The sequence below is a fragment of the Helianthus annuus genome, chromosome 9, assembly GCF_002127325.2.
Source record: "Helianthus annuus cultivar XRQ/B chromosome 9, HanXRQr2.0-SUNRISE, whole genome shotgun sequence".
NCBI lineage: Eukaryota > Viridiplantae > Streptophyta > Magnoliopsida > Asterales > Asteraceae > Helianthus > Helianthus annuus.
This window is the reverse complement of record NC_035441.2, coordinates 58,716,446-58,727,843: the sequence shown is the minus strand read 5'-3', so window position 1 is coordinate 58,727,843 and position 11,398 is coordinate 58,716,446. Positions and strand designations below refer to the sequence as shown.

General features: G+C 42.4%; 1 non-coding gene across 1 annotated transcript; it reads left to right on the top strand.

Moving 5' to 3' along the window:
• The first annotated feature begins 10,785 nt into the window (after positions 1-10,785).
• LOC118482345 lies at positions 10,786-10,892 on the top strand. Its single transcript, XR_004868388.1, has one exon. It is a non-coding gene; the product is annotated as a small nucleolar RNA R71 (small nucleolar RNA).
• The last annotated feature ends 506 nt before the right edge of the window (positions 10,893-11,398 follow it).

Genomic DNA, 11,398 nt, shown 5'->3' with positions numbered 1-11,398 from the left:
ACTCGTAATGGCCGTAACGAGTTCTGAATGCTGTTTTAGAGACGTCCTCCTCTCGGACCCTCAGCTGATGGTATCCCGATCTCAAATCAATCTTAGAATAGAAGCTCGACCCATGCAACTGGTCGAACAAGTCATCAATGCGTGGAAGAGGATAAGGATTCTTCACGGTCACCTTGTTGAGTTCGCGGTAGTCAATACACATCCTGAAGGTACCATCTTTCTTCTTTACGAACAACACTGGAGCTCCCCATGGCGAAGAGCTAGGACGTATAAAACCCTTTTTCCAAGAGCTCTTGTAGTTGCGTAGACAGTTCTTCGAGTTCTGATGGAGCAAGTCGATAAGGCGCACGAGCTATTGGTGCTGCTCCAGGGGCTAACTCGATTTGAAACTCGACTTGTCGATGAGGCGGAAGGCCAGGTAATTCCTCAGGAAATACCTCGGGAAAGTCACGTACAATAGGAATGTCTTCAATCTTCTTTTCTTCCGCGGATTGACGTGATGTCGTGGGTCACGCAAATTTAATCCCCAAACAACCATAGATAGTGGTAAGAGGGTATCGAACTCAGGGAGTATGTGGAAGATGTGTCGATTGTATAGCTTTGTACTTAAACTAATATTAAACTAAATTGCAGAAGTTAAAATTCAAGAGTTTGGATTGTTGTTTTAGAAAACTAAATTAAAAACTAATTCAAATCAAATGTTGGTTGTAAAACAAATTAGGAGAGAACAATGATCACCTTAGGTTTCAGTTTCTTTAAACAATTGTGTGTAATTCCAACTAGAAAGAGTTACATAGACATAACTCGTGTATAGATGATTGAAGTGATAAAAGGGGATAGAGTACTCGGATTATATAAACGCGAGGTTGTTTCCCGATGACCAATTAATCAATAACCAACCCTAACCCTTCACGTGATATCTCGATTGCCAACGGCACCAAGAACGTACGATTAAGACTAGAAATTGCAATATCGATTAACAAGTTACAAGCAATCAAACATACACCATGATATTCAAGCAACGCAAGTTATCATTCTAGAAATTCAGAAATAAAACACACAAAAGTTCAAGAAACATTCACCTAAGATGATCACCGAAGAGTTTAGCCAGACATGGCTTGGTGAATCATCATCATAATCAAACCAATGTTCATACGAATCCAAAATACAACCGGATGATAAGAATTGTTCAAAAACCAAGCAACCAGCCAAAATTCGCCCCCAAGATGATCCAAAACCGTCCAATGATGAGGAATAATGAAAAGACCCCATCAAACTAACTTAAATGTGGCAGTTACAAGTTTTCTCGCAGACTCCACCGTAAATTACGGCATCACCGTAATTTACGGTGAACATAAAAGTGTTACGGTGTGAATAGTCTATGTTACGGTGGGAAACAAATGATTTTCAGGTCCACCGTAAATTACGGTGGGACCGTAATTTACGGTGGCAGCCTGAATCTTGTGGTTTGTTCTTATGTTGCTCCACACCTCTAACCCGTTCAATTCGAGAACTTCTAAAGCTGCATTTTTCTCTCTTTAAACCTCCAAGCCATACCTGAGACACAGACAACCGTAGTTACCTAATTCAAGATAATTACGCACATAAATGGGGGATAAACTTGTGTTTTAGCATCATAAAGGGTTGTCCAATGGACCACCCATCACATCCCCACACTTACCCGTTGCTTGTCCCAAGCAACTCATCAAAACAACTTCAAAACAGGTGATCAAATTAACCCAAGCAAAACATGCAATCTCTTTACCAACCCCTTTTTAACACCCAAGCAATGCACCCCTCTCAAATTCTCTCCTCTCGGCTACAAGTGAAAACTAGCAAAGATAAGCTAGACACACACTAGGCAAACGGGTGGATGCACAATCATAAGCTTGTACCTAAATCGATCATTCTCCTAAAATGGGTCAAACATGAATGCAAATCAAAGGGACTTCAAGGTTGTAACGCGGCTAGGTGTATAGGTAGGGAATGGAATATATATGAAGTAGCGAAAATTCGACCCAGTCTTTTTATTACAAACATAACAAACAAACAAACAACTTAACTACTATATACAAGACAATTAAACTTCTCTTTTTTTCTCATTGCTTTTCTCTTTTTTTTTTCAAGCAACCATACAATAAAGCATTAACCATATCTACTTCAAACTAACAAACTACTAATACTATCACTTAACACTATAAGACCGGGTCAAATTTGGGTAAATTTTTAAGTAAGTAGCTAAGGGGAACAAATGACAAGCTTTAAAGGCACAAAATGGGCAACTAGATGTCCAAACCCCCGCCCCTCTCACTACCATGCTCATATATATAACTTATGAGGTCCAACCCCCCAAATCCCACACTCGCTCACACCAACGATGAGGCTACCTAAATGCCCTTATCCTTTCTACATTCATATCTAACTAAGGACTCAAATCGCATTCAAGCACAAGTTCTAATGCACCCCCACCCGTAGCCACTCTCATCAAAGACAATCATTATTTATGTACAAGTGTGGCTACAACTCTCACCAAGAAATGAAAAAGGTATCAAGGGTTGCCGGTGCATTATTTAGGGTTAAACTAGGGCGTTCAAATTCTCACATCATTTCGCTTGGCTCAAAATTTTTCAAAAACTCCAAAAATTCCCCCCATCCCCACACTTGGGATACATTGACCCCAATGTATGGCTTCGGGAGGCTTTGATCACTAACTCAATCAACATCAACAAAAGCTTTTTTACTCAAACCCCAAATTTCTTTTTGTATTTTTCATTTTATATTTTTTTTATGCTTTTCTTCTTTTTTTAAAACACGACACCACCAACAAACACCAACCCAACAAAACAAAACAACACAATCATACACCACCCATCCTCCCAACCATAATCGACATAAAACCACAAATATGTACAAACTATACAAAAGAGAGAATACCACCTGATTAATAGTAGCGCGGTCCTGGAGGTCCAAAGATGGATGACATCATGTCATTCCATTCTCCACATCCAAATGCACCGCTGCTACTCCCTGCTTGTTGTTGGGCTCCCTCCTGCTGCCTCGGGTCAAGCCATTGAGAATGGTGGAGTGGTGGAGTCGGATATGAGATGCTACCATCATAAGGCGGTAATGAGGCATAATCCACATGTTGTGGATCCTCAACAACCGGCCTTCCGGCATGCCAATCAGCATGCATCCTCCTCGCCTGATCATCATGATGTCTATTATTAGTGTCCACTTCTCTAGAGTATGCGAAGGTACGGTTCCATGCCTCTTGGCGATCGAAACTATGTTTTAACGATCGCTCTATACTTGCGCTATTCCTTGTATTTTGATCGAACAACGACCTCTCCGACCCCGACCATGTATCAAAAATTGATGCCGGAGGATGTTGACTTTCAATTACCTCTTGCATTGTACCACTATAAGCCCACCCCGGCTCATAAGATTGTTGCGCATAGTCATAGAACATACCACCGTGACCTCCACCGTAACCCCCTTGACCAACATTTTCACCACCATGCGGCTCGTCCGCATAATCCTCGTCTCCACTCGGAACCACTTCTTCATCACTTTCCGGCTCATCCGGCTCTCCCGGTAACAACTCTCGTGGGTAATGCCCGCCACCTTTGACCTTCCGACTTCAACTTATGATAACGTTCCGACTGAGTATACGTCCAAACACTCCCCAATTTATCCAACGTAAAAGGCTGGTGCCTTTTTGTCAAGCCTCGGTCTTCGGATGTTATCGCTTTCTGTTGTTTCATCAATCCCGTAATTATTCGACAATACGGGACGATGTCTCTTCCATACTTATTCCGGCAGATCCATAAGTGGTGCATGATAAGGTAACATATCGGGAAACGTGGAGCCCCATGCATCAACGAATAAAGAACGGGTATCTCCGGGTACCTCACCTGTTCTTTGTCTCCCCTTCTTGGAATGACATTGAGAAGACAGATGGTATGCAGCAATTTAGCTTCTATCTTCAAGTTCTTCCGGTATAGAATACCACTGTATCTACCGGGTAAAAACAATGCTGCCAACATGTCATTCCATCTCACATGCTTTTCCGGTTTAAGCAATAGGTCATCAAGTGTGGGAACCATGTACTCACGAGATGGGAGACTGTCATACTTCCCAAGTCTCTTCAGTGTGTCATATGACATCTCCACCGGTACCCCATGTACCTCTCCGATCAACTTCATCTGTGACGGCTTGTTAAAGTTGTGACATTTCAAAGTTGCCATCCACTCTTGTATCTCTGTCATGAACATGTTACTCTTGTCTTTGTCGAAGCATTTAAGCGCCCCTTCCCAACCTAGAGCGCGAAATTTAGCAAACACCCCGAACTGGCCAAATTGAGGCTCATCAACTTCTTTTTCACAAATGAAAGCGGCTGCCTTGTTTTTCAACTTATTCATGCAATCATTGTAAAGTGTTGGCTGCCAAACTTCGGGCTGATCATCCAAAGACCCCGAATTCCACACCGGCTTATCACTCGGATCTAACTCCATCTCTTCTTCGCCTTCACTTTCTCTTTCACTAACTCTACCCATATATTGCCTCTTTCTTGGTTGTTGTTCCTTTTGTTTGCCCTTGCCTTTTGATGAAGATGAACTCGATCCCGCTTGTTCCTTTGTCCTAGCCATTTCCTACACACACGAAACAAGCAACAAAAGCAAACACAAAATTAAACCCTCTTTTCAAACACATCCCCACACTTGCTTGTTATCATGGTTGTAGATGTTAGTGAACCAAAAGTATATCAAGAATTTTTCAAAAATCGGGCATGGTGTCTCTACAATGTAGAACATCCCAAAAGTTCACTACTTTAACCACAAATCCTACATCTACAACCAAAACCATGTTCAAATAATCAATTTCATAATCATATCTAAGAACAAGCAAGTGGGCATGAACAAGTAACCTAAATCCCTTACTTTTCACAATGTAGCACCAAAATATAACAAAATAAGCTTTCATACCTTTGCTTGAAGATGCAAGAGTGCTTGTGAAACCAAAAACTCCAAAACCCCCAAATAATCTCGAACTAGGGTTTGGGATTCGTACCCAAAAACAGTGTTTTCTCCTAAATCTCTCGTCAAAATCAACAAGCTTGCGAAAAATTAGCCAAGTTAGACTAAAATTTCACTTGATTTGGACAAAAATTGAAGGAATTATGAAAGATTGAAGGTAGAAGAGCTATGGAGGTTGTGGTGGGTTTTGTGTGAGAGATGATGGTGATGGAAGAATGTAGAGTGAAAAGAATATGTGTGGTTGGGGTTAAAGTCACGTGATGTTGTGTTTATTATATTTTTTTTTATTTAGCTACGGAACCCAAACGACCGACACAAACTTTTAGCGCACCGTAAATTACGGTCTCACCGTAATTTACGGTGAGACCTGGACATGTGTTCTTCGCCGTAAGTCAGTAGACTTCTACCGTAAAACCCCAACATTTCCAACTTCCACCGTAAATTACGGTCTGACCGTAATTTACGGTGAACACTGAACATTAATTATCCATCGTAACTCAGTAGAGTTTTACTGTAAAGCCCAAAATATTTGAACAACCACCGTCAATTACGGCCATACTTTAATTTACGGTGCACACTGGGCATCTTTGCTTTGCCAAAAATTGAGGTTTTTTTTATGTGAAATTTTTAGATTTTTTACTTTTTTATGATTTTTTTTATGTTTTTTAAACTTGTAAAAATTACCCTACCCCCTCAAAAATCCCGTGTTGTCCTCAACACAATGTAAGAGCAATTCGTGACCCGAACATCCCCACACTTGTTTCGAACACGGACTTCAAGGAACTATGGCAATTGTGCAATTTTACAAAACAAAACAAAACAAAACTACTATATACACTGCCGAACCTGGGCCTCTCATGGTTGTTCCTCATCGACCGGGCGTAAGATGTAGCCCGCTTTGTCAAGCTCCAAGTTGTTGATGTCATTTCCCTCCAAGTACGGCTTTAAGCGGTGACCGTCCACCGTTTGTTGTTTCAATGTTTGCTCATCTTGGATGTCTACATCACCAAATCGCCCAACTCTCCGAATAACATACGGACCCATCCATTTGCTTTTAAGCTTGCCCGCGAACATTTTCAATCGTGAGTTATACAACCAAACTTTCTGACCCACTTCGAACGTTTTCTTTCGCAATTTCGCATCATGCACTTTCTTGAGTTTATCTTTATAGGCCGATGCACATTCGTACGCCTCATCTCGAATCTCTTCTATCTCGCTCAATTGCAACTTTCTCAACTTACCCGCCTCATCGTAATCCGCGTTGACTGTCTTGATCGCCCAATGTGCCCGATGCGCCAACTCCATTGGCAAATGACAACCCTTACCATACACCATCCGGTAAGGTGTTGTGCCAATAGGAGTCTTGTAGGCCGTACGGTATGCCCACAAAGCATCATCTAACTTGCTCGACCAATCCTTTCTATCCGTTCTTACCGTCTTCATGAGAATCTCTTTGATTTGACGGTTGGACACTTCAACTTGTCCACTCGTTTGCGGATGGTAAGGTGTGGCAACTCGATGGTTCACGCTATACCTCTTCAATAATTTCCCAAAGTTGAAGTTCTTGAAATGCGAACCACCATCGCTTATAATAACCCGCGGGATTCCAAAGCGAGAGAAGATGTTGGATTGAACAAATTTACAAACAACCGAGTGGTCGTTCGTTCGTGTTGCAATAGCCTCAATCCACTTCGAGACATAATCCACCGCCACTAAAATGTAAAGAAAGCCATTCGAATTCGGGAACGGACCCATAAAATCTATACCCCATACATCAAATATCTCTACAACCAAGATTGGTTGTAATGGCATCTCATCCCTTTTTGATATGCTTCCCATCTTTTGACAATTAATGCAATTCCTAGCAAACTCAATTGCATCCTTGAAAATGGTGGGCCAATAAAACCCACAAGAAAGAACCCGATAGCCTGTTTTATGCCCACTAAAATGACCCCCGCAAGCGGACGAATGGGCATGAGTCAAGATTTCCAACACTTCCGTCTCGGGCACACACCTCCGTATAACTTGATCCGGTCCGATCTTGAAGAGATCCGGCTCATCCCAAATGTATTGCTTCACTTGGACCATGAATTGTTGCCGACGCTTTTTGGTCCAATGAGTTGGAATGGCACCCGTGGCTAAATAGTTGACATAATGAGCATACCACGGTGCAACGAAAGTGGAAACGGCTAAAAGTTGCTCATCGGGGAAACTTTCATTGATTTCACTCACATCATCGGTCCCTTCCACCGGAATCCGAGACAAATGATCCGCTACTACATTCTCACTTCCCTTCTTGTCTCGGATCTCTAGATCGAACTCTTGTAATAATAAGACCCACCGAATCAAACGCGGCTTCACATCCTTTTTCTCCATCAAGTACCGGACCGCACTATGATCCGAATAAACCACTACCTTGCTTCCCCAAATATACGAGTGAAACTTATCCAAAGCATACACCACCGCTAGTAATTCCTTCTCGGTTGTGGTGTAGTTAAGTTGCGCTTCGGATAAAGTTTTGCTTGCATAGTAAATAACCACCGGTTTCTTGTCAACCCATTGACCCAAAACTGCACCAATAGTGGTGTCACTCGCATCACACATTATCTCGAACGACTTTGACCAATCGGGTGGTTGCAAAATAGGCGCCTTGACCAAGTGTTCCTTCAAAACAGTGAAAGCTTGCATACACTCGTTAGTGAAATCAAATGGGACATCTTTTAATAACAAGTTGCATAAGGGTTTGGTGATAACACTAAAACCCTTAATGAAACGCCTATAAAAACCCGCGTGTCCCAAGAATGACCTTACACCCTTAACATTTTTAGGAGGTGGCAAAGATGATATTACCCGTATCTTTGCCTTGTCCACCTCCATCCCCCTTTCAGAAATCACATGCCCCAACACAATGCCCTCTTGCACCATGAAATGACTTTTCTCCCAACTTAGCACTAAATTTTTCTCAACGCACCTTTTCAAAACCTTTTGCAATTCGTTGAGACAAGCATCAAAAGTAGTGCCAAAAATGGAGAAATCATCCATAAATACTTCAAGCGACTCTCCAACCATGTCCGAGAAGATACTCATCATACATCGTTGGAAGGTTGCCGGAGCATTACACAAGCCAAATGGCATTCGCCTAAAGGCAAAGGTGCCATATGGACATGTGAAGGTGGTCTTGTGTTGGTCATCCGGGTGTATGGCGATTTGATTGTAACCCGAATACCCATCTAAAAAGCAATAATATTTTTGACCTGACAATTTTTCAATAATTTGGTCAATGAAAGGTAGCGGGAAATGGTCCTTAGAAGTGGCGGCATTCAATTTCCGGTAGTCAATACACACCCGCCACCCGGTAACCGGTCGGGTGGCAATTTGTTCACCACTTTCATCCTTGACTACTTGAATGCCGGCCTTCTTAGGCACAACTTGGGTGGGACTCACCCAAGCACTATCCGAAATAGGATAGATGATTCCCGCATCCAACCATTTAATTACCTCCTTTTTAACTACCTCCCTTAGGTTCGGGTTCAACCGCCTTTGAGCTTCTCGTGTTGGTTTGGCATCTTCGGTCGTGATGATTTTATGCATGACAATGGATGGACTAATTCCTTTGAGGTCGGCAATCGTCCATCCAATAGCACCCTTGTTCTCTTTTAAAACCTCCATCAATGCTTGCTCTTGTGCCAACTCCAAATTAGAGGCAATAATGACCGGTAAGGTGTCATTATCCCCTAAGAATACATACTTCAAATGGCTCGGCAAGTCTTTGTGCTCCAACTTTGGTGGTTCCTCCAATGATGGTTTTGTACCCGAATCGATCTCCACCGGTAGACCCTCGAATTGGTGGGTCCATGGTGGTCTACCTTCTTTCAATGCCATAACATCTTGTGCTTCCTCTTCAACCCGGAGTGCATAAGCGTGTACCTGTTCAGAAAAGTCACACAGGCAAATATCCAAACCATCCTCCTCATACTCATGAGGGTTGCATCCATCTACTATGTCTGCCATGAAACACTCATCAACACCGTTAGCACTAGAATTGTTAGTAAAAACATTCAAACGCATTTTTCTATTTCCAAAAGCCATATCAACTGTACCAAATCTACAATCAATAATAGCATGTGCGGTGCTTAAAAATGGCCGACCCAAAATTATATTTTGTTGTTGCTTAGGATCCGCCGATGAGTATTCCAAGACTAAGAAGTCCACCGGGTAATAAAACTCATCAATTTTCACAATTACATTTTGAACCATACCCCGAGGCAACTTATGAGACAAATCGGCCAAAACAACCGTCGTCTCCACCCTTGCTAACGGACCAAAGTCATATTGGTCATATAAGCCCCCCGGTAAAATGCTAACTCCGGCTCCAAGATCTAGCAACGCCTTAGCCATTTGAAAATTACCAACTTGTACATTAATCAATGGCGTGCCCGGATCTTGGATCTTAGGAGGAAGCTCCCCATTTAAAACCGCACTCACTTGCCCGGTTAAATCCACCCGCTTAGGCACTTTCTTCTTGTTTTGCCTTTTTTGTGTACATAATTCTTTTAAGAATTTTGCATAAGCGGGGACTTGTTTTATTGCATCGAGGAGTAGGAGATTTATTTTTACTTGTTTAAACATGTCCCACATCTCCTCCTTTTGAGGACCTCTCGACACAATAAAATTTTTCTTTCCCGGGTCAAATAAGGCCGATGGAAACGGGACTTGACTCGGTTCACCCTCAACTTTTTCATTCTTTTCATTTTCACCCAAACCCGGTTTTTTAACAATTGTTTCTTTTGGTTTAACCGGTGAAATTTCATCATCACTTTCAATTCCCGTGACATCCTCAACTACCCCCTCAACCAATTCGGGTGACAAATTGGCTTTAAATTCTTTCCCACTTCTTAATACACTAACATGATTAATATTAACATTACCTCGTGACGAACCGTGTGAAGGGTTTACCTTAGTGTCGCTTGGAAGTTGACCCTTACCTTTCTTCAATTCCGCCACATCAGTTGCTAATTGACCCATTTGGGTTGTTAGTGATTGGATGCTTTTATCACGAACCTCATCCTTTTGCATTCGCACTTCGTCAAGTTGGTTCCGTTTTTGCATCTCCATTTGCATGCTCTTTAGCATCTCCATCACCTCGTTTCCACCCGAAGACCCCCCTTGTTCTTGACCCGTTTGGTATTGCTTTTGATAACCTTGGTTATTTCCGCCTCGGTACCCACCTTGGTTATTGTAAGATTGGCGTGAACCAAAGTTACCTTGGCTACCTTGAAAATTTGGGTTTGCTTGATTTGAAGGGTTCCCATATCTAAAATTCGGGTGGTTCCTCAACCCGGGGTGGTAGGTATTTGAGTTCATGTTGTTGTAGTTCCTACCACCTCCTCCTTGACCTTGACCTTGACCTTGAACTGCATGGACTTCCTCGTATTGCCCGTCCAACATCCCTTGGCAATTTTCAGCCGCATGACCTATTTCATTACACAAAGCACAAACATCATATATTTGGTTAGTGGTTTGAACATTACCATCATCTATGGCGTGCACTTGGGGTCGGGTAGTGGTCGGTCGGGCTCTTCTTGAAGCTTGAGCTTTCCTTTTTGATGTAGTTGCCATGCTTTCCAAGAACTCCCAATCATCGTTCTCATAGTTTGTTCCAAAAGTCCCACCGGTGATAGACATCAAATCACGTGCATCTTCGGCACTCAACCCCTCGTGAAAGGCATTCATCAACTCCCACAATTCAATTCCATGATGAGGGTAGTTTTTAATCATCATATTGAAACGCTCGAATGCCTCATGAAACATCTCACCATGTTGTTGTTGGAAGCTTCTCAACCCCTTCCTTGCATTGTTGGTCTTTTGGGCGGTGTAAAACTCATCCAAGAAAGTTTGTTGCATCTCCCCCCATGTATATATGGATGCCGAAGGTAACGTGTAGAACCATTTTTTCGCCTTCCCTTCCAAGGAAAATTGGAACAAAACCAATTTAATATCGTCGGCCGAAAACCCTTGACTCCCAAGAGTGTTGCAAATCGAGTCATAAGCCTCTAAATGAAAGTAAGGCTCCTCCGTTGCCAACCCCTTGTACTTCGGTAAACTTTGCAAAGAGTTGGTTCTTACTTCAAATGTTCGACCTTGATCATTATGAGGAATGACTACCGGTGAAGGGTTTTGCGTGATTACCGGCCGAAAATGTGCTTCAATGCCCCTTACATTTTCTCTAAGGTGTCTCCTTGGTACACCATACCTACCTCTCGGAATAATAGGACCATTTGGCCTTGGTACTTGCCCTTGTGGTGCGATTGGTTGTTGAAACTGTTGTTGTCGCATCGGTGGGCGTTGAGGTGGTCTTTGAA